The following is a 22,530-nucleotide window of genomic DNA, read 5'->3' on the forward strand; positions in this document are numbered from 1 at the left end:
AGACAGGTGTCTTCCTCCATTCTTCCAATCAAGCCAGAGTTTGTGCTTGATTAACATAGTACTTCAATTCTATCTTGTTTTCCCCATTGCCATCATCTTTTTTTTTTCCATTGCCATCATCTAATAGTGTTTCTTGCATTTTGAAACAATTAAGCTTGTTTTACTAACATTTTGAGAAAAGCTTGCTATAGTTAATGTTCTCCATCATTAGATCTATTAATTCTTCTTAGTCACTGATGAAGGATTAATTTGGTTAGCCAGGGATGGACTCTGTGTTGTTTCCAAATTAGTGATCTCATTTTTATCCAGATGATGGAAAGCCACAGTGGTCCTGCTTTAAGAGTAGAACCATTGGTTCTAATAATTTTGTTTTGGAAGTCTGTGGCCATAAGAACCAAATGATCCCGATCCTCAGCTCTTGGCTTGAGCTGTTTGTAAAATTTGTCATCTGTATTAAATTATTCAGATGGAATAAATATTAGTAATACAAAAATGGTTCACCTTGTTCACATTAATGATGAAACAAACATGGTTACATCATTTGTGGCCTGTGGAATCCTCAGAGGACTTCTGCACATATTATACCCATGAGAACCCCCAACATGGTGAGGTTGGTATGTGATCCCCATTTTAATGGTGAGAAAGATGAAACTCAGAGACATCAGATGCCTTTTCAAGGATTGTGGTGCTAGTGAGCATTAGAAACTGGACTGGAGCCCAGATTTCCAGATTCTAAGCCTATAATGCCAAGGTCAGATGCTAAGTGATAAGAAATTAACAGATATAAGTAAACTATATTTTGGCCCATTTGGTTGAGACCTTGAACCATGACTTAAATTTACCTTCTTTCTCTATGAGGCATTTCCATCTCTCCCTGTCCCACTTTCTTGAGAATGTAAATTAATCTCTGCTAATCTTTCTCAATCAGCAGGCAGACTAAAATAATACCACTGGGAAGAAAGAACTTTCTTCATTTATCTTAATGGAGAATTAATTTTGAGACTTAATTATCAGAAACACTGTCCCTTTGCACTTGTGGTAACCTATGCAGAACTACTAAACATCATCAGTTGGTGTGATTTCATTCCATTTTTGTGCAGATATGGGATTTGCTACCTGGGAGAAAGTGCCCAGGGAAAGAAGTGTAGGCACTAGCTATTGCTCTCTGGATGAAGAGAACTTTTCTTCAGTTGCTTTTCTACATCCAGGGGTTGTAGAAAAGTTGATCCCCGACTCCTTACCCTCCTGACTACAAGAATAAAATTCTTCCAGATGTGCACACCTGATGTAAGTTGTTTGTACTGGGTCTCTTCAAAGCCTATCACAGAAAGTGTGTGAAGGTGGTAAGGGGATGTCATGTTCCTGAACAATCTTTGATGCTTTCTCCAAATAAGGATAACCAGATCATTTTATGTACAGTCGTAGAAAGTGTGGGTTTTAGAGTCGGACTGCCTCTTTCTGATTCTGGTTCTACCTCTTAGCACTGTGTGAGCTTTGGCAGCTCACAGAATCTTTGTTTGACACTGCATCCTTATCTGTGTAAGGGGGGTGACGATAACAAGTACCTGTGGATAACAAGTACCTTATTGTTGACGGTGCGGTGAAAACCTATCTTTTAAGCACTAGAAACAATAAGCACTGGCTATTACTATTTATATGTTAGAGTAAAGCGCACCACAATTTTTATAAATGTGATAGGGCATTTCGTCAAAATTTTCATATGTAGAAACCCTCAAGAAATGGAAATAGTCCCACTGTCTTGCTAAATAATTCCCTCTTTGAAACTTACTTGTGGACTCATGTCTAAATCTTTGCGATGAGCGTATAGATCTTCCAATTTAAAATCAAATAACACTCACAAAAGTGATGTAAGCATGGGAAATTTTAGTCATGGAGCTTATTCTAATACTCATGGTTAGGTCCTCGTCCTCATTCTACCAATGCCCTTTTATGGAGCCATTGATTCCCAAAGGAAAAAAAAATAAAATCCTGAGGTTCATTTCAGGTACTTCTTTGTCATGTTTTTCTCCACCATTCAGTTCACAGAGATGTTCTCCTTCCTCTGAATACCCACTGAGGTCCCCGACTTTTCCACCACTAATTTGGTATTTAGATATTTTACTATGCCTTTGGGCTTATGGTTATATACCTTTCCCCTTCATGAGATTTTAAGCTCTTTTAAGCTAAGAATTCTTTTGCAATCCCTGAATCAACTTATAACTCTGACTCCTGAGCCCAGAGGTGTAGCCTCTTTTTCACCCCTGTCGCTCCAGGGACAAAGTTCAGAAGCCCTGTGATATCCTAGGAGATCCACCTACAAAAGGCATTTCATGCGTTTCAGAACAGTTTACACATCATCTGGGGGAGGGATGATTGTGAATGGCCACACTACTGAGAATGTATACGCTGCATATCTCCTTTCTATTTTGCTGCCCTTACTAGAGTGCCCATCCAGAGTTCCAGATTCTGTTTTCTATATTTTCGGTCTTTTCCACATTCTTTCAGTGTCTTCAGGACAGCCAGTTCCTAATAAATAATTTGGGTAAAAACATTCTCTCCAGCTACTTACTCGTTTGCTTTTCCCAGAACAGCAGCTAGCATTTTTGTAATGCATTTACAATAAGCACTCAATAAATGTTTCCTGGTAAGCCAAATGCTTGATTATGATAGAAGAAACTGTGGTAACTGGGGGCACGTGGTGAGGATTTCTTGGATTATCTGGGAAGGGATTCTATTGGGTATGATATCATACCCCCCTTGTATGGATTCAATGTCTGTGTCCCCTTCAAATTTCATCTACTGAAATTCTAGCCATCAAGGTGTAATACACCTTGAGGTGGGACCTTTGAGAGGGGATTAGGTCATGAGGGGAGAGCCCTCACAAAAGGAATGAGTGCCCTTATAAAAGAGACCTTAGAGAGCTTCCTGGCCCCTTCTATCATGTGAGGTTACAGCAAGAATATGGCCATCTGTGAGGCAGTGGGCTCTTATAGACATGGAATCTGCTGGTGCCTTACTCTCAGACTTCCAGCCTCCAGGAACTCTGAGAAATAAATTTCTGTTGTTTATAAGCCACCCCAGTCTATCAGGCCAAGCAGACTAAGACACCTCCCTAGTAGGATTACATAAGAAAGGGATCTGTTTAAAAAAAAAAAAAAAAAGGCATCTGTTCTTATTAATAGTGCAAGCATTTTAGGGAGAGGTCTGTTCTTAAACTGGCCATGACCACTTCTTTTTTTTTTTCTTTAAACTTGATTAATTAACATATAGTATATTATTAGATTCAGAGGTAGAGTTCAGTGATTCATCAGTTGTATATAAAAACCATTGCTCATTACATCATACCCTCCTTAATGCCCATCACCCAGTTACCCCATCCCCCACCCTCCTCCCCTCCAGTGACCCCTCAGTTTCCTATGATTAAAAGTTTCTTGTGGTTTGTCTCCCTCTCTGAGTTCATCTTGTTTTATTTTTCCTTCCCTTCCCATATGCTCCTGTTTTGTTTTAGATTCCACATATAAGTGAGATCATATGTGGAGAAAGATCATTGTCTTTCTCTGATTGGCTTACTTAGCATAATACCCTCTAGTTCCATCCATGTTGTTGCAAATGGCAAGATTTATTTTTTGATGGCTGAGTAATATTCCATTGTATATATGTATATACCACATCTTCTTTACCCATTCATCTGTCAATGGACATCTGGGCTCTTTCCATAGTTTGGTTATTGTGGACATTGCTGCTATAAACATTGGGGAGCAGGTGGCCCTTTGGATCACTATGTTTGTATCCTTTGGGGTAAATCCCTAGTAGTGCAATTGCTGAGTTGTAGGGTAGCTCTGTTTTCAACTTTTTGAGGAACCTCCATACTGTTTTCCAGAGTGGCTGCACCAGCTTGCATTTCTACTAACAGTGTAAGGGGGTTCCTTTTCCTCTGCATCCTTTATCTAATAACCTCAGTTAGAACTAATAATCACTGGAAAGCTTATTACTCTAATTTCAAGCCTGGGAAATACCTGGAAGAGTGTGTTTCTCTTAACTCTTACTGACTGTGTGGAAGGGTCATGGGTGTCAAAAGAATACTGATGGTACACTCATATCCAAGCAGTCTGACTGCAGAATCAGGGATAAGCAAGAGCTAGCTAATACTTCCTGTATGTGGGAATCAGGTCATGTTTCTCCATCTTTTCCCCTGTGACAGGGCAAAGCAAAGGTTTCCAGAACCCATACGGCAAAGAGGGCCCATGTCCTTCACAAGAACAGCTGGTCAGAGATAAGTGCTTGCTGACTTCTAGAGAAGAAAGCCTAGAAAAGGAGGCTAGACCTCCAGGAAACAAGCCTGGAAAGGAGATGTTGTCTATTTATGGCTCAAGAGATTTAGGAGGTAAAACACTGTTGAGCTGGAGGGAGGACACACTGGCTCCTCCTACAAGAAACCGGACTTCAGGCTCAGGTTTGGACATGAACATTTAGCACATTGTAAGCAGAATTAAGAATGCATATATAGGCCTTCCAGTTAAGAGTTCAATACATTTTTTAAGTTGACACAAAAACCACATCATGGATGACAGAGAATAGAATAGACCAATATTACCCAAAGTGTGGACTACAATGTATTTTAGGTCGTATGTAGCTCATCTTTTAATTTTTTAATACACTTTCATTTACCAAAATATATGGAAAATAAAGAATTAGTACATCAAACTAGCAATTTCACACACAGATAACAATCCTCTTTAGCAAATAGCAGTAACAATAGATGATGTGTTCAAGCATGTCCAGAATTGTTTTGGGACTTTGATAACTGAAATTTTCACCCAAACCTTCTGTAATATAGACAGTACAGATGATATAGACTGCTAGTATGAATTTGTGTAGACTGAATTTCCATATTTACCAACACACGCTTTTCAGGGATACAAGAAAGGAAAGGGATTGGACTATTTAAATAATGTGATGGTGGTATGTGAATAGCCCAATTTAGGACAGTAGGTTAGACAACCACTTGGTGGAGATGTTGCAGAAGAGATTCAAGCAGTAAATGGGTAAAATGGACTGTGAGGTCCCTTTCCTGCTGGATAGTGTGTAACTCTTTTGGGACCCCAAGAAAGGAAGGAAGGAAGAGATAATGTAGCAGGCGTCAAAGGACACAGGACCTTCTTAACATTTTCATAATGACAAGGACTGACACTTGCTGGGCAGGGATTAGTTTTCTTTAGACATCTTGTACTGTGCAAGACGCCCCCACAATGAACAACTGTGCCACATCCACACAACTTTTGAATGTTTGGCTGGGTATTCCTTTGGGTGAAAATGCTCTTGATAATTATATAAACCTAAAAATTAACTGTGTTTGCTGTATTAACAGCATTTTTTCACAATTATAATATACACCTATTTTTCCAGATATACAACTGGGCCATTATTTTAACAGTGAAAATCCATTTTAGTTTATTATAAATTACCTTTATTCCTCTTAAGATCAGGACATTTGATTACTTTTTAAGACACTGTGTGTTTATTTGGGTTATATTATCTATCCATTTTTGTATCTGGTTCTGCTTAAAAATTGTTGAAGTTGTAGCTCCATACACATATTAATTTGTTATTAATAGGGCACCCATTTGCCAAAGATCAGGCCCTGTGATTTGGTAAGAGAATTGAATTCAGAACTTGTGTTATCAAAATTCTAAACACTGGGGTTTCTAGGACGCTTTTAATTAGAAGTTCCACAACAAACCCTGAAGATATCTGGATTTCTACACTATTTCAATCCCAGTAGACCTTACTTATTAGGTAAGTTTTTTTTTAAGTTAGATTAAAGAAATATCTCTATTCCACAAAAATATCTAGTCCAACTATTCATCTTTTTAGCTTAGCTATCCTCAGAATTCATTCAGTACACATTGAATCACCTTGGCCACTTGTAGAAAATGCAGGTTCCTGGGTCCCATCATTATAAACCTGCAATGTAAAGAAATGTCCCCCTATTTCTGATATAGGATGTTCTTGAGTCACAAATTTCAGAACACTGCTTGAAATTATATGGTTCCTGCTGAAGTAGAAGAGAAACAAACCAGATCTTGATATCTTGATAAAAGCATTTTGATGCTAAATGATGTACTTCATTAGGTCACTTAAGTTCAAGGCTATCATACACATCCTGGTTTATAAAATTGGTTAAGAGAAAAACAGATAAAATGAACTTTGGTTGATATTTATTTGAATCCATTAGGAAAGCTGTTCTGAGCCTCCTACTTTAAAAGAAATTCAATCACTTTTAGGCTATTGAATCTTAGATTCGGCAAAGGATGCACCAATGTTCACATGGCACTTCAGCTGCTACCTTTGCAAATAAACCTCTAAATGGCTTTGAAAATCAACATTAGAAAGGCTGAAAAATAATTAGCTGAATTTAGTTCAAATGTTGGTTACTGAGTGCCTTCACTTCAGAGGGATCTTCAGAGAAACAGAAACACTCTCTCTCTGTGTCATATATATATATATATGACACAGAGAGAGAGGCAGAGACATAGGCAGAGGGAGAAGCAGCTCCCTGCAGGGAGCCTGATTCGGGACTTGATCCCAGGACCCTGGGATCACAACTTGAGCCGAAGGCAGATGCTCAATCACTGAGCAACCCAGGTGCCCCTAGAGAGAAATTTTAAAGAATTTTTTCACGTAATCATAGGAGCTGGCAGGTATAAAATCTACATGGCAGGCTGGCAGACTGAAAATTACAGCAGGAATTGCTAGTTCAATCCTTACCTCAAAGGCAGTCTACAGACAGAATTCTTTCTTTTCCAGGGGACCTCAGTCTTTTCTTTTAAGGCCTCCAACTGAATGGATGAGACCCACCCACATACATTGTGGAGGGTAATGCTTTACTCAAAGTCTAATGATTTAATGATTTAGCTATTCATAACATCTAAAACAAAAACAAAAACCCACCTTTCCAGCAGCGCCTAAACTGGTGCCTGACTAAACAACTAGGCACTAAACAACTAGTCTAGCCAAGTTGACACATAAAATTAACCACCACAGTAAGCTAAATAAAAAACCAAAATGAATCATAATGGAAACCTTAAACATGAAATAATGGTGTCATCTTTGAAAGCTATGCCACAGTATTACCTAACCTAAGTGGTTTTCCTTCCCTCCATACCACCATAACATTGAAAATGCCTGTTTTAGGGGAAATCTTGGCCACTTTCTATGTCAAAAATTAATGAATAGGTTATATTTATAAAATGATGAAGAAAGGTTTAAACCTCTAGGAGGCTTAAAATCAGACAGAAGGGTTTTTCTACAGTCTTCCATACTCCCTCTCACCATTTTATTTTTTTTAAATTTATTTATGATAGTCACACAGAGAGAGAGAGAGAGAGGCAGAGGGAGAAGCAGGCTCCATGCACCGGGAGCCCGACGTGGGATTCGATCCCGGGTCTCCAGGATCGCGCCCTGGGCCAAAGGCAGGTGCTAAACCGCTGCGCCACCCAGGGATCCCCCTCTCACCATTTTAGCAGGAGTGGATAGAGTTTATCTAATGGTCCAACTCTGTGAACACAAGATGGACATCTCTCCCTCCCCTCCAGTGAAAAGACCCCCTGGAATTGTTTGTGCCAGTAATAATTGACCATCATGCCACACAATTACAAACTTTTTTCTTATCTCTTTGTAAAATATAAGCTTATAATTTAGTTCTTTTTTTTTATAATTTAGTTCTTATCACCCTCATCTTATAATATTAAGACCAAATTTCTAGTCATTAATTCAACTGCTGCTTTCTGTATCCTGCGGTTTATGACTCTAACTCTGAACCAAAACATCATTTTTCTACCTACAGGGGTATAGTTAGAAAAGAAAATACCTGGGACACTTGGGTGGCTCAGTTGATTAAGTGTCTGCCTTTGGCTCAAATCATGAAACCAGGGTCCTGGGATTGAGTCCTACATTGGGCTCCCTGCTCAATGTGGAACCTGCTTCTCCCTCTCCCTTTGCAGCTCTCCCGCTTGTTCTCTCTCTCTCTCTCTCTGTCAAATAAATAAATAAAATATTTAAAAAAGAAAAGAAAAGGAAATATGTGGTTTATGTTTCCAAATAACTCCATATTGGCCTTTCTACCTGGACTGGAGTGATCCCCAGGTAGAAATCTCTTCTTTGAGGAAGACCTTAGGAAATAGTAGATTCCAGCTTTCCAATTTCCAAATTTTCTGATCCATCCTCAGAATATTTGGGTGTCCTGAAATTCCCTTTAGTCAGCCCAACCCCACCCATTTAGCTGTGGCCTTTGAATGACTGCCCAGAAAGGCATGCAGACAGGTTTCTGTTTGGTCAAGGCTGATGCTTCTCTCATTTCTTCATTGCTGTCTTTTTTTTAAGAAATACCAGTCACACTTGAGTTGGATTTTTTGAAGCTAAAAGCCAACATTTCACTCCTTATTCCAAGAGGACCCTCTTTCCCCAGGCTCTGACACAAGCTCCTTGCCTTTTTGTCTCTGCCCCCTCCCCTGTGCCTAAGGAAGTACTGCTGTTTGTTTCCTCACCTCCACCTGCCAATCAGCAGCGTGAGGGGCGATGTCTGATGAGGTCCCCACTGATACCATTTTGCTGCCAGTCACAAACAAACACATTCCTTCTTGAGGAAACAATCTATGGCTTAGCTTTCACAATCTCAGCTTGCAGAAAGAAATCCAAGGGTAATAGTGTTATATTTGTGTCAAAGGCATTATTTATGTTCATTAGACATAGTGTGAAAACACAATGGCTTATATACATGCTGGTGCTTTGGCTATTACGCTTGCCACTTCATTGCTTTCTTTTTAGCTTTGCTTTCTTGTTAACCCATACCTACATAGTAATTGATTATTAAATATATATATATATATATCCAATTTTCTAATTAATGGAAAGATAGACAGGGTTTACATATTTATCAGGCTCTGAATGTGCTTTTACAGAAAGTAGACTGATAAATAAATAAATAAATAAATAAATAAATAAATAAATGTTAATAGGTTCATTATCTATCTATCTATCTATTTAAGTGGGGAGCAATAGGGAGGGACAGAGGAATAGAGACGATCTCAAGAAGGCTCCATGCTTAGCATGGAGTAGAACACAAGGCTTGATCTCATAACCCTGAGATCATGACCTGAGCCAAAATCAAGAATCAAACGCTTAACTGACTGAGCAACCCAGGCACCCCTAAAAACTAATTTATTGAACCAAATTAAAACTCTCTATATTTTACTGAGAAATGGCATCCATTGTTTTGGTATTTAAGATTGATTTTCTAAGAAAGCAGAAGAAAGATTCACATATGCATGAGAATGAGGAACCACATTGATTTTTTTCATTAAATAGCAATCACAGAATTAAATTGTTTCTTTATTCCAGATGTGTTTATTGAGGTCCATCTAATTGCCAGGCACTGAAGTAGGCTTTATAAATAGTGGGAAGTAAGCATGCAAGGTTGTAATTACTACAGAACTTCAATTACCATTTGTGGTATGAGTGGGATGAGAAATATTGAACAAATGAATCCTCCAAAAAGTCTATATACAGAAAGACTTCCACATAATGATAAAGAAGAACATAAAGGAGAAGATCAAGGTTTGTAGAAGAGAAAATGGAGGGGCCATTGTCATATCCGTAAGTATGCCAGACCCTGGAATAATAGAGGTACTATTCAAGACTGAAACACCAGATTTTTGCTCCAATTGGGGATACAACAGATGAACTAATGGGTAAAAATCCAGGTTGGTAGGTTCTGTGCTAACCCTCATGAATGAGGTCCTCTTGGGGCTCTAGAAAGCTTCAGTCTTTTTTGGAAGACTTAGAGAAGCCTCTTGAAGGAGGTAACAAATCACCTTGAAAGAACTCAGGTATTTTTTTGGTGCCTGGGTGGCTCAGTTAGCTAAGTGTCTGTCCCCAGACATTTGGCTCAGGTCGTGGCCCCAGGATCCTGGGATAGAGCCTCATCTGGGGGTGGAGGATGGTCTCTGCTCAGCAGGGAGCCTTCTTCTCCCTCTTCCTGCTGCCCCACCTGCTTATGCTCTCTCTCTGTGTCAAATAAATTGATAAAACCTTTTTTTAAAAAAGGATCTCGAGTGTTTCATTAATGACCACAATTCACTAAGCGCTTTTCTTGGGGTATAAATAACTTCTTTGCATAAGCTGTGAAAGGGAATGAAGCGCACATGGGTCTCAGCTGAGGGGAAAGCACTGGAAGAAAGAATTAAAGAGTGTCTGAATGTGGAAGTGAAGGCTTCTTGTTCCATTGCTTGTGGTAGAGTTTTGTGTAGTTGAACATTTCTTTGACTTTACAGAAAGGCAGTTATGTCAGAAAAAGGCCATTTACTGAAGGTATAAATCAAGGGGAAACAAATCCCTTTCTCTACAGCCACGGGTAGTGCAGTTGGGGCCTTCTGATCTGCATACTGCAGCTCCATCTGTCTTTGTACCTGCTGTTCATTCTTCATCCTGATGCCTCCTGTCTTTTCTCTACTTCACATTGGTAACTACTACCTGACCTTTGGGAATGTCTTTAAACAGCCCCTCCTTAGGACAGTTCTTCCCAAATCTTCAAGATAGAATTAACTTCTCCCTCAAGCAAGGGCTCCCACAATTTTGTCTATGTAATTCCTTGTTCCAGTTTTTTGCCACATTATGCCATGTTTGTTGTTTATTTAGTTGTCTCCACCAGTACACTTGATGAGATCTCTTAAGGAAATATATTGAACTGACTCTTCTTCTCTCATTATCAATTGCAGAGTCTAAGATCCAGCAGATGGTTAATAAATATTTGGTGAATTAAAGGAGGAATGAATAAATAAATGAATGAATCATCAGTAGGCTCATGGCCTTCTGGGAACACTCACAATATCTAGCATAATCAGTCTCTGAAAGATGACACTAGTTTCAAGGTAGATTCTTCCGTAGAATGATATCAGGACCATCCTATCCCAATCTACTATAGGTGCATGAGTTGCACTGATACATAATATATAACTCCATAAGTTAGGGCTTAAAACAACAAAAACAATTCATTATGTTGCAGTTTCTGTGAGTCAAAATTTTATGAGTCGCTCAGTTGAGGACAAGTTCTAGCTCAGGTTTCTTATGAACTTGTAGTCAGATACTAACTGAGGCTGCTGTCATCTGAAGGTTTGACTCTGGCCAGACAATACATTTCCCAAGTCACTCACTCAGGTTGCTGGTAAGTTGGTTCCTCTTAACTTGGGCCTCTTCCTGAAACTTGCTGAATATCCTAACCACATGGTAGCTAACTTCCTCAGAGTAAGCAATCCAAGAGACTAAAGTAGAAACTGCAATGCCTTCTATAACCTTACCTTGGAAGTCACACACTTTTGCCATATTCCGTTGGGTAAATAAGCTAGCTGTGATTCAGTATGGGAGGAAACAACACAAAGGAGTGTATACAAGGAGGTGAGGGTCAATGGGGCCATATTGGAAGCTTGTTATCACATTTGGCTATGTGAATCATCTTGGAATTCTAAGAGAGGAATCAAGGAATCTTCTTTACTAGGCCTTACCCCAGAAAGGTATTTGGGAAGTTCATGAAGAGAAGCTTAAATCCATGGGGAAGTACACATGAACCATACATGAATTGTTGACAGACAAAGAGTCTTGACTTATCTTCAACCTTTCACCTATGGTCCCCCATGCCTTTTGGTAACATAAATATATTCCCACAACATCCCTCTTCTGTGGGTGTCATTTTTCTTATTATAGATAAACTAGGGTCAAAATACAGTCACAGGAATTGCCCAAGGGTACACCATATGTCACCATATGTCAAAATAGGGATTACTACTCAAGGTACCTGAATTCCATGCTTATGTTTAGACTAGACCCCCTCCGGTACATGATGAGTTGTGGCATATGCTAACTTCTCTGAATTTCCTTTAAGTCTGCCTAACCCCAGATGAATCCATTCCTTTACCACCACTACACTCACTACCACCCCCAATCCATACATTTATTTTAAACATAGCACACACAAACACATACAGACAGACTTACTACACACACATACACACACACACAAACAAATCTTACTCTTTCCCCATATCTTCTGAAAACCCAAACATGACATCCTCTCTCTTGTGCCAATAGGGGGCCTCTAGGGGGTACTTTCAGAGTAAGAGCTGAGGCTCCCATGTTCAAAATGAGAAAGCTATAATTTTCATATTGTATCTCCTTGCCAATTGTAAATCAGTCATTTTAAGGATGCTTCCCATTCTTGTTTCCCTTCAGGCAGCTCTTATTCCTCTCCGGAAGAAGAAAAGATTTGCTTTATAGCTAACTGCAGGACTGAAATGACATATAAAATAGCAACAGCAGGGAACAAATGTGTCCCTAAAGTGGCAATATGGTGCCTTTTTGTGTGTTTTAAAGCTTTGGAGTGAGAGGCAATTTTTCTTTTCAGGCTTCTATTTGAATAGGTGTTGAAAATTTAGAAAACAACATTAGGTGTGTTCAGTAATGGGGCCTGACCTTAGCTGTTCTGTACTATCAGTGGTAGGGATGTGTATATATATATATATATATTAATATATTCTACTATTACTGCGGCCAGCTGCTCTGATGATATTTGCAGGGCAAAGCTATCAAGCTAATAACAAAGATTGTTCCATTATTAGGTTGGAGTTTTTGTTTATTATGTAATACTTTTCCCACCAAAATCATTGGTGTTCTGTACCATTAATTGAAGAACCAGAGAATAAAAACCTATTTTATTTTATTCCCTCCTTCATCTTTCCTTTTCTTTCCTTTCAATGTAAGAAATAGCCATTGTGACTGCCAAGCCTGTTTTCTTTTTTTTTCTTTTTGTCAAATAGGACAATTCCAACATTTCTTTTGAAACAAAGAGCCCAAAAGCCAAAGTAATGCCTATATTTCTCCAAACTCTCGGTAGTATCAATAAATCCAAAGGGCTGACAGCACAGGGAAAGTTCTATGCTGAGAAAAAGAGCAAATTGGATCAACAGTGTTGTTCATTATCCTCCATATTAGAAAACAATGCTGCTGAAGGTTATTTCCTGGAGGGGAGACCCCTGTGTGACCTGCCCTCCTCATACACTGCCTGTGCAAGGTCTTCGTCACAGCTGAGACTTGCAAGCATCACTGCAAACAAAGGAAGAACAGCCTGTTCTTTTTTCTTTTGCTTTGTGCCCCTCTCCTTTCCTCGTTTCATGTTGCTAAACCAGGGTCCTCCTTTGTCCCTTTAAACATTCATCACACGTAAGATTATGAATGACTTACTCCCCGAAGGTCACCGTTTTGCAACAATCGTTGGAAGAAGAGGGATGGCCGCACACTGAGCACTGCCCTATCCCCACACACGAGGTGGGGGAATTTCCCACAGCACCCAGCAACATGGCCATTGACTCCCATCTGATTCTTCATTTGCCACTGACAACCTGGGCAACCTTGGGCTTCTCTGCCTCACGTTCACATCTGGAAGATGGTTTGCCAATTCCTTTCCATCTCTAACAGCTTTTCTAACTGTAGGATGCCGAGCCCATGGGTGGCATTTCCAGACTGTGGGCTTGAGGAGTGGAGCCTCCTGGGATTGGTCACAACCCATGTGCACAATGGGCGTGGGATTGGAAAGAGGCAAAACAAAGCTTTACGACTGGCCTGTGTCGTAGCATAATCATGTGCTTTCCTCTTACAGGTTCTAAACCATATGAGAAGTAGATACAGGGGCCAGGAATCAAAACATCAGTCTGATTATTGGCAGCATTCGATTGGAAAACCTGGCTTGGACCTGAGGCTCAGCTGGGCTGTTCCTCCCCACTCCCTTCCCTGATTGCCCTCTGATGATCCCCATTTCGTAGGTGAGAACATGGAGCTGCAGGGAGGATAAGCAGGATGCGCCAGGTCCTATAGCTCTTGTGTGGCAGGATCAGCATACACAGCCTGCACTACCACTACACTGCTCTCAAGCAGACAAAGCCGCTAAAGAGGAGAACCAGCTTCTATACCAAACTGCTCAAGGCTTGCTGAGCAGGGAGGCGAATGCATGAGCATCTGGATGGGGGTCTAAGCAGGTGCCTTGAAGACCTTTCTCTACTCTCTAATTAGGTAAGTCTCTCTTCCTCTCTTGGGAAAAATGAGTGAGCAGGCAGGGATGTTCTTCCAAGAGGACAGATGTTTTTATTTTATGTGCTAAGGCAAGAATACAGGGAGAGGAGGAAATAGTTTGCTCTTCAGGGGCAGCATCACTTCAGAATGATATGAAAAGGTGGGCTAACATTGCACACTAGAGGCCAAGATATAACCATTTGATTGCTTTTGAGGGAATCCAGCCCCAGGATGGGGGCAAGCAGGACAGGCTACATGATCTCAGGAGCCCAGGACAAACTGAAAATACAGGGCTCCCTGCTTAAAATTATTAAGATTTTCAAGATGGTGACAACAGAGCATTAAACCAAGAAAAGGTTCCTTCTAAGCATGGGGTGTTTGTCGTGTGGTTGCACAGGTCACATGCTGAGGAAGCCAGCCCCCATGGTAAAACTAGAACTCTGGGATCTAGGACATGCTGAATGTGGAGATATCTCCTGGAATCGAAGACAGCAAGATCATCATACCACATTGATTAATGAGAAGCAGTAGCAGCTGCACAGTAGAATCACCTGGAGAGCTCTTAAAAAATACCGATGCCATGCAGACCCCACCTAACACCAACTCAACCAGAATTTCTGGGCATAGGATCTTTTAAAATTTCCCCATGAGGGCCCAATGTGCAACAGAGTGAGAGATAGTGGTTTATTCCATTTCTAACCAACTCAAGGGTCTTCAGGAAGACACCTTGGCCATGGTTCTAGAATTCTCCTTTTTGAGATCTTCAGGTCGGAGGCGCTACAAGGCAAATGCCTACACCTGGGCCTGGCAGGTTACAAATGAGTGGAGACTGCGGAGAACAAAAAATATATACATATATCCTTGGCATTTGTCTCAGGAGGCAGCAGGGAGCAATGGAGACCATGGAAAACTCTAGAGCCCAGGTGGCATCTAAAGAGACTGAAGCTCCTCATCTTTGATCTATTGTTGTCTAGAGGTAAGTGCCCCTGAGTGGCCAGATCTCATTATCCGTCAGAAGATGGACATCCAGATTGTTAAATGAAGCATCTCAATTTTCACATGTGCTGAGGGCTGATAGGCACTCAGATGGGAAAACACTCTCCTTTCATGGATGGGGAAATGAGGGCTCAGAGAAGGGGAGGGGACCCACGCAGCCACACTTTGAGCTTGCGGACAGGCCACGTGTGCAGCACAGGATTCCTGATCTGACTCCTCACTTCTTTGACACTGAGTCTTAATTGGAGAAGAAATGCAGACAGAAGCCAAGTGCAAGGCTTTCTCACAGAGTATTTGAACTTACATGATTAACCAGAAGTTCATCTCACATTAGATTCCTCGTTCTCCTGATCATCAGAATTACTGGACATGATTTGAATGAACACAGATCTCATATTTTTTGCTCCTTTATTAACAGTTGTATCCGTAGCACCTCCGGCAGATGCCCTTCTCATGGCAGATGCTCAGTAAATATTTGTTGAATGAAGGAGTGACTAAATCAGTGAATGTCACAAAGGGTACAGACTCTCTGGGTATTGGTGGTCTTTTTTTTTTTTTTTAACCCAGGCATTCCCTAATAATCATAATTACATTATTAGGTTACATTTTAAGCTGCCTGGTTGAATTCACTAAGGAAATAAATCAATGCTGTTTTTCCTGAGCCAAAAGGAATCACTCTTTGTAGAAATAGAAATATTGCTCTAATTTAAAAGTAGTCAATAACTATAACTTCCTTTTTTCTTAAAAGTTTTCATGAGCCAAACAGTGTAGCAACAGAAAGGCTGCCTGGCTGAGAAGGGGTATCCGGGCTCCCAGACTTTTCTCAAAACCTAGGTAGTTCCAGGACACTATCAAATGTGTGCTACCCTGACTTCTCGTCCTGCTTCAATGCTCGTTTGCTTTATATGTAAAGGACTTCTAAATTGGCATGCTAAAAATAAATCAGATTTCAAAGGTAATTTGAATCAAATGAATGAGGGCACAGGTTTCTCTAACATCTTATTTACTTGCACCGGGAGGGGTAATAATAAACTTTGCAGAGTGATTGTTTTCCAAAGCATTTTGCCTGTCACATGGGATCTGAACCTCACGACAGCTTTGTGAGGTCAGAATGCAGCATGCAGTATTGTTTCAGTGTCTCAGATAGGAGACCTGAGGCTCCAGGGATTTTCGATTGACTGAGGGTCACAATGCTGAAAAGTAGTGTTGTTAATTCCTGAAGTCCAGGGTGTATGATTTGAAAAGAATGACTCTAAACGCCACGAAGGAGAAAGAATCTGTATGCACCCTCTACCCAGATGGGCTAGTAAGGCAGGCCCAGCGTGCGTGGTCCTTCAGGGACACAGAGTAGGGGGCACATACATGCCAGGGAGGGTTTGTGTTTGGAGGAAGGGGCTTGCCTGCTGAGGTCTTTCTTCCTCCTGGGCTCTGTGATTCTCTGGAGGGAGTGTGATAACAGAAGGGAAACGTGATAGCCCAGAGACCTGGCTTGTGGGAGGTCCTGGGGGATGAAGGGGGTGTTAGGCAAATCCAGGCTGCACAGTTCATGGCTAATACAAAAGGAACTCCTGAAAGAGGAATACTAAAACAAACAAGTAATTTAAAAATAACAAACTTTTACTGACTTCCCCTGACTTCCCTGGTCTGGTGAGCCACAGGGCTCTGTTGGATTATTTTGTTAGTTCGGAAAATGGTCAAATATTGACCTCTCAAAATAGCAACTTCATAGTTTCCCTAATATTTTTAGCATACTGTGAATTTCATTATGGAGAACTGAAGTTGTTTTATGTTGTTGCTTTCTTTTTGAGCCCCTCTCTGAGAAAAAATAGTGAAGGGATTTATAGGTATTGGAGGGGAACCACTAGGCAGTAGCTTGAGGTAGGGGTGAGCCAGCAACCTTTGCCTGTAGGTAAGAGCCTGGGAAAGGAAGGCCTTTTTGTAGGAATTGAAAACTTCTTTACTGTATGCTGTGGTCCCCTACCTGGGTGAATAAACACACTGTCTGCTGGAGGCCTCTCTGGGAGGCCTCGACAGCATTCACTGGAACAATAATTATAGTGTGTGTGGACCCCGTGGAGTACCAGACACTCCACTAAGAGGGCTACATTCCTTATCTCATAGGCTCCTTCCAAAAACCCATAAGGTGGTTATTATCCCCATTTTACAGACAAAGCAGGCTCTGATAGGTTTAGTAACTTGCCCAAGGTTGCACAGTTCGTAAGTAAAAGGGTGGCATCTATTCAAATCTAGACAAGCTGCTTTTTCTTTTTTTAAAGATTTTTATTTACTTATTCATGAGAGACAGACAGAAGCAGAGACATAGGCAGAGAGAGAAGCAGGCTTCCCATGGGGAGCCTATTGCAGGACTTGATCCCAGGACCCTGGGATCACAACCTGAGGTGAAGACAGATGCTGAACCACTGAGCCAGCCAGGTGCCCCTAGACAGCCTGCTCTTCACCATTATACTATACAGACATCCAAAGGCAGCATTCGCACACACACTAAATGAGCCCCTCTGTGGACCAAACACTGTATTAGGTGCTAGAATGAGGCTGTTGTATTGATTTAAACCACTTGATGTTTTTTGTTTGTTTGTTTGTTTGTTTTTTTATCCTGTTGGTCAGTTAGTAAATGTGCCGTTGGTGGTGTATACATTCTGCTGTGTGCTTTTTGCTAAAGGGCATTGCATAGTGGGTAAACTTAGGCTTTTCAACCTAAACAGGGAGGCAGTGGTTAGGAAGCAAGACTTGTAGAGAAATGGGGAATATGAGAGAGGAAGTTCAGAGGCTTGCATTTTCCTGGGACTGCTACTTCTTTCGGGGTGGGAGAAGTTTGAAGAGACCCCCTGCCCACCCTCCCATCAGAGGATGTTGAAGGAGTCAGACAGATGGCACCCATGTGCAAATTATTAAGACCATAGGCGCAAGACCTGAGGCCTCTTCCAGAGTTGGATGTGGATTGGGAAATTAACAGGGCTTTTTACTAATTGAGCCATTTAATCCCTGGTGAAGTTCAATGCCAGTGTCATATTTAGACTTATGAGTGTCATAAGGCTGGTTGCCTTTTGATGATAATGATAATGAGTCAACATTAGATGCACACACACATTCCATTACTGAATCTCCAGTGGTCATCATAAAAGCTGGCATTTACTGAGTGTCCACTCATTTGCAAACCCTTTTGTTGTATGTCCCTGTGCCCCTGCCTGAAAAGAGGTATCACTATCCCTTTTTTAACCTGAAAAAAATGAAGTCACAGAAGTTTAGAAAAATTAAACGATTTGTTCATGGGGCAGGGTAGGCCTTTAAACCCATGTCCACCCAGCTCTCAGGCCTGTGTGTTTGCCCTACCACATCTCTGTCAAGGACTAACAGGGGTGGAAACAACAAACTGCTGCTCCAACTCCCCTTAATATTGGGCACATTCTGGGTATGCTAGCCCTCATGGTCCTTGAATTAGCCCTGTTCCCTCTTGCCTCAGGGCATTTGTAAGTAGGACTTCATTGGCCTGAGATGCTCTTTCTTTCTCTCTCTCTCTCTCAAATAGAGTTTTTTCAAGACAAAAAAAAACTTACTTTCTTGATCTCTAAGTTAGATAAATTCCCTTTCTAAGGTCTACTCCTTATAGCTTTTCTTCACAGCCTTTATCATAGTTTTTAAACATTTGTAAGATGATTTAATGCACATCTTTTCCCAACCAGACTGGGGTTTTTCTCAGCTAGACCAAATTTCTAATGTCTGGGCCTCTGTTTTTTCATGACTACATCCCTAACAACAATATGTGGCAGTGTTAGATATGTGTTTGTTGAATGAATGGTTGAATAAGGAACACTGTGTGTGGCACATAGAAAGAATCCAATAAATTAAGGTATTATTACTATTATTATATGAAGTATCAAGAATCAAATCAAGAGTTATATAAAAATACTAGTTGACAATACAAATGGTAGCATAAGGTACTGTATTAGTTATCTATTGCCACAGTAATGGTGACTGACAAACAACTACAAAATGCAGTGGCTCAAAACCATAGGCATTTAGTAAAAATCTGTGGTTTTTCTGGTCCCACTGAATATAACCATTGGCTTATAGTTTTGTTGACCTTGGCTGAGATTTCCCACATGCAGAGGAGTTGGCTGTCAGGGGTGGCACAGCTGAGACAACTGGGCAGCCTTTGTGTGTTCATCCTCCTGCTTGCTGTCCTGCATGTGTTCTCCTGGTGAAATCAAACTGTCCTGTGTTCCAGCACTGAAACGCATTGTGTTGACCTTAGAGAAAGGTTAGTGAAAAGGAAGAGGAGGAAATCTGATTGCAAACAGAAGCTTTCTTCCTTTACATTTGCATTTTAGGCCGTCGTTTCCTGCTGCTGATAATTGTAAACTCCTAATGATAAATGGCAATAAATTCTGACATACTGAAGAAGTGAAGATTTATTTTCTGATTTTCCTGGTAGCATTTTCCAACTGGTTAGCAACCCATCCACCACCCCTCACCCCCTGACCTTTTTTTTTTTGAAAAGTTTATTTATTAGTTTATTTATTTATTATTTATTTGTTTTTTATTTTTTTAGAGAGTGCATGTATGTGCATGCATACTCACAGCAGGGTGAGGGAGGGGCGGGGGGGGGGTAGAGAGAGAATCTTAAGTAGGCTCCATGCCCAGCATAGAGCCCACAGTGTTCAATCTCAAGATCTTGAGATCATGACCTGAGCTGAAATCAAGAATTGGTGGCTTAATTGACTGAGCCACCCAGGCGCCCCTATTTATTTAAGTAATCTCTACACTCAATGTGGGGCTTGACCCCAAGACCAAGAGTGGCATGCTCCTCCAACTGAGCCAGCCAGGTACCCTGCAAACCCCTGTCTGAATTAACAGGGAGCTACTGAGTAGAGAGCAGAAACAAGTCTTTTCAAGCTTCTGACACAGTCTGAGATATGATGGATACTTGGGTTTTAATGAAAACACTGAGGGTCAAATGGTCAGGGCTGTGTCAATGGGCAGTGGCCTCTTGGAGTCCACACTCAAGTTCAGCTGCTGTGTTGCCCTTGACGGATTGTAAGCTCTTTGTGATAGGCTTGTTGTCGTTTCACTTTGATTTTCTTTCTTTCTCTCTGTTTCCCTTCCTTTCTTCCTCCTTTCTTCCCCTCTTTCCTTCTTTGAATAATCATTCCTCAGACAATAGTTAAGAAGTTTCTATTTATTGCTAAGACAGTGGTTATTATTTGCCCCTTTCCTTTCTGTGCAAGTAGTTTCTCTCCACAGCATTCCTTAATGAATTCTTGTGTTCTGGAAATATTTACTCCATAGCTTTGGACATATTTCACTAAGGCAAGGTGGAAAATCATTGATCCCTGTTATCAGTTAATGACCCAGAGCTGGTTATTGTGAGAATAAGCATTAAATAGAACAATCTGCTGTCTTTCCCTTTGCAACTCTACTCCCATATTTAAATGTTTAAGAGATTCTTAGTCCCAAAAATTACAATGAAATTTACAAAATATCCAACTTTAAAGAACTCATATTTTACAAATGGAGGAAACTGAAGTTCCAAAAGACAGTAAGTGGTTAAAAGTGGATAAAAGATTTGTGTAGTTCATGACTATGTTGCAGTTTCATACCAAGGAGTCAGGCTCAAAAAATACTTTCATGTTCTTGCCACTTCTCATTGGGGTCAGTCTGTTTCAGGGTCAGTAATGACGAAGGTAATCAGAGTCCTGTTTCTCCCTCAGCCTAGCTGGTGGTGGCTGAGGCAAGTGACCTCTTATCTCAGCCATCCTGGTCACTTCTTTTTCCCAAATCCAGCTCTTTCCACTTTATTGATCAAATATGCAAACACTGATACTTTTAGTCCTCAAAGAAGCAACTAGACCACGAAGCGCACATTGTATTACAGAAATATCTGGATTGACAAACTCCACTGGAAGAAACTTCTACACACTCAGAGGAAAAATATAATCTAGTGGATACGGAAATCATTAATATAAGTGTATCTAAGCTTACAACAAACATCTTTTGACCTACAAATTTAAAATTGTGAATATAATTTCTAGATTAGACTTCGCTAAAATTCTTTAAAAATGTAGAGAAGAATCACCTAGAAAGTAGTTAAAATATACTTCTTAACTGAGGCCTGAGGGACTGTGAATTCATTAACTAAAGATTTCTTTTCTATCAAATATCCAAAGTAGTGTTCCCTACAAAGTAAAGGTTGCATTTATTTTGAAGCATAAAAATGAAGCTACTACCACAATAGCATCAATTAATTGAGATAACTCTTGGGTTATTGGATAAAGCCAGGCATTTCTAATTTAAAAAGAAAAGGAGACATCCCACCACACACAAAGTTCAGAATAATTTTTCTTGTAAGGTCCCAATTCATCTGCTCTCATGATACACAAATATCGTGATCATACTGCACCTTTTATTGCACTATTACTATTTTTGCACTAATTAGATTAATGATAATTGGCATAATGGTAAATGGGCAAAGATTTATTAAATAACCAAATGACTGAACAATTAAGCTTTTAAGACAATTGAATTAAGTGACCTGATTCTTTATTTATGTTCAGCTGACTGATTCTATTCAGCCAAATAGCCCACCCTAGAAACACCTATATCAGACATTGAGGAATAGGAAATATTGTCTGACACAGGTCCCCACTTCTGGGGCCCATGACCCATTCCTGGAGCCCTGGTTTGTGCAGAATCTTCTAAAGCCCAATTTTACTTTTTCTTTTACATTCATCCATTTTTTTTCTTCATAGAACAGAGATGATTTCCTGGTCTCCTTTCCAATAATCTTTGTTGCTACCCCCAGCCTCCTTGGGCCTGTCCCATGCAGTAATGCATATCACTGTCCAGTCCCATCCAAAAGGGTAGTCACATGTATAGCTTTTCTTTGCCTTGTTGGTTCTTCCTCTTTTTACTTGGTGACTGTAGGGCTGTTTGAGGCCTTAATACCTAGAGCAGTCTGTAGCAATGGCAACTAGTCAAGAGCTTGGAACTGCAATTCAGGTCCCTCTCAGATTCCCTAGCACTGTTCAGTTATTGGAACAGCCTGCTATTGCTCTCAGAAGAACTCTCTGAAGACACTATTTCCAATTACCACCTAATGGAAAAAACTGAATCCTATTCCTCGTGACTGATATGTCTGAATATATTCTTCTGTCTCTACTAGCTGGGCCTTCATCTAGCATCCTTTCCTAATAAGAGATCAAGATGCCTCTCACTTTGGCCAAATGACTATGATGAACAGGCTCTTTCCAGGACACTTTGTGGATCATGTTCATAAAGGCCATTAGTTTAGAGAATTGCAGATATCCTTTAAATGGCAAACACATCTGTGTTATTAATTATACCAAACTAACCTTTATCCTTTGAAAGCTAATATAGTCCCCATGACACAGCTGTTCTGCA

General features: G+C 40.4%; 1 long non-coding RNA gene across 3 annotated transcripts in view; it reads left to right on the forward strand.

The window, feature by feature from the left end:
- LOC140614473 (uncharacterized) overlaps positions 1-22,530 on the forward strand; it is a 151,362-nt gene that overhangs the window by 56,115 nt on the left and 72,717 nt on the right. Inside the window, exons 3-4 of one of the 3 annotated variants that reach the window (XR_012015324.1) lie at positions 13,869-14,115; positions 14,993-15,091. The exons of 1 other annotated variant lie outside the window; for it this stretch is intronic. This is a non-coding gene — a long non-coding RNA (uncharacterized lncRNA). The remainder of the gene's footprint in view (positions 1-13,868; positions 14,116-14,992; positions 15,092-22,530) is intronic. One more of the 3 variants, XR_012015325.1, reaches the window with a different exon arrangement.

This window comes from Canis lupus, chromosome 22, assembly GCF_048164855.1.
Source record: "Canis lupus baileyi chromosome 22, mCanLup2.hap1, whole genome shotgun sequence".
NCBI lineage: Eukaryota > Metazoa > Chordata > Mammalia > Carnivora > Canidae > Canis > Canis lupus.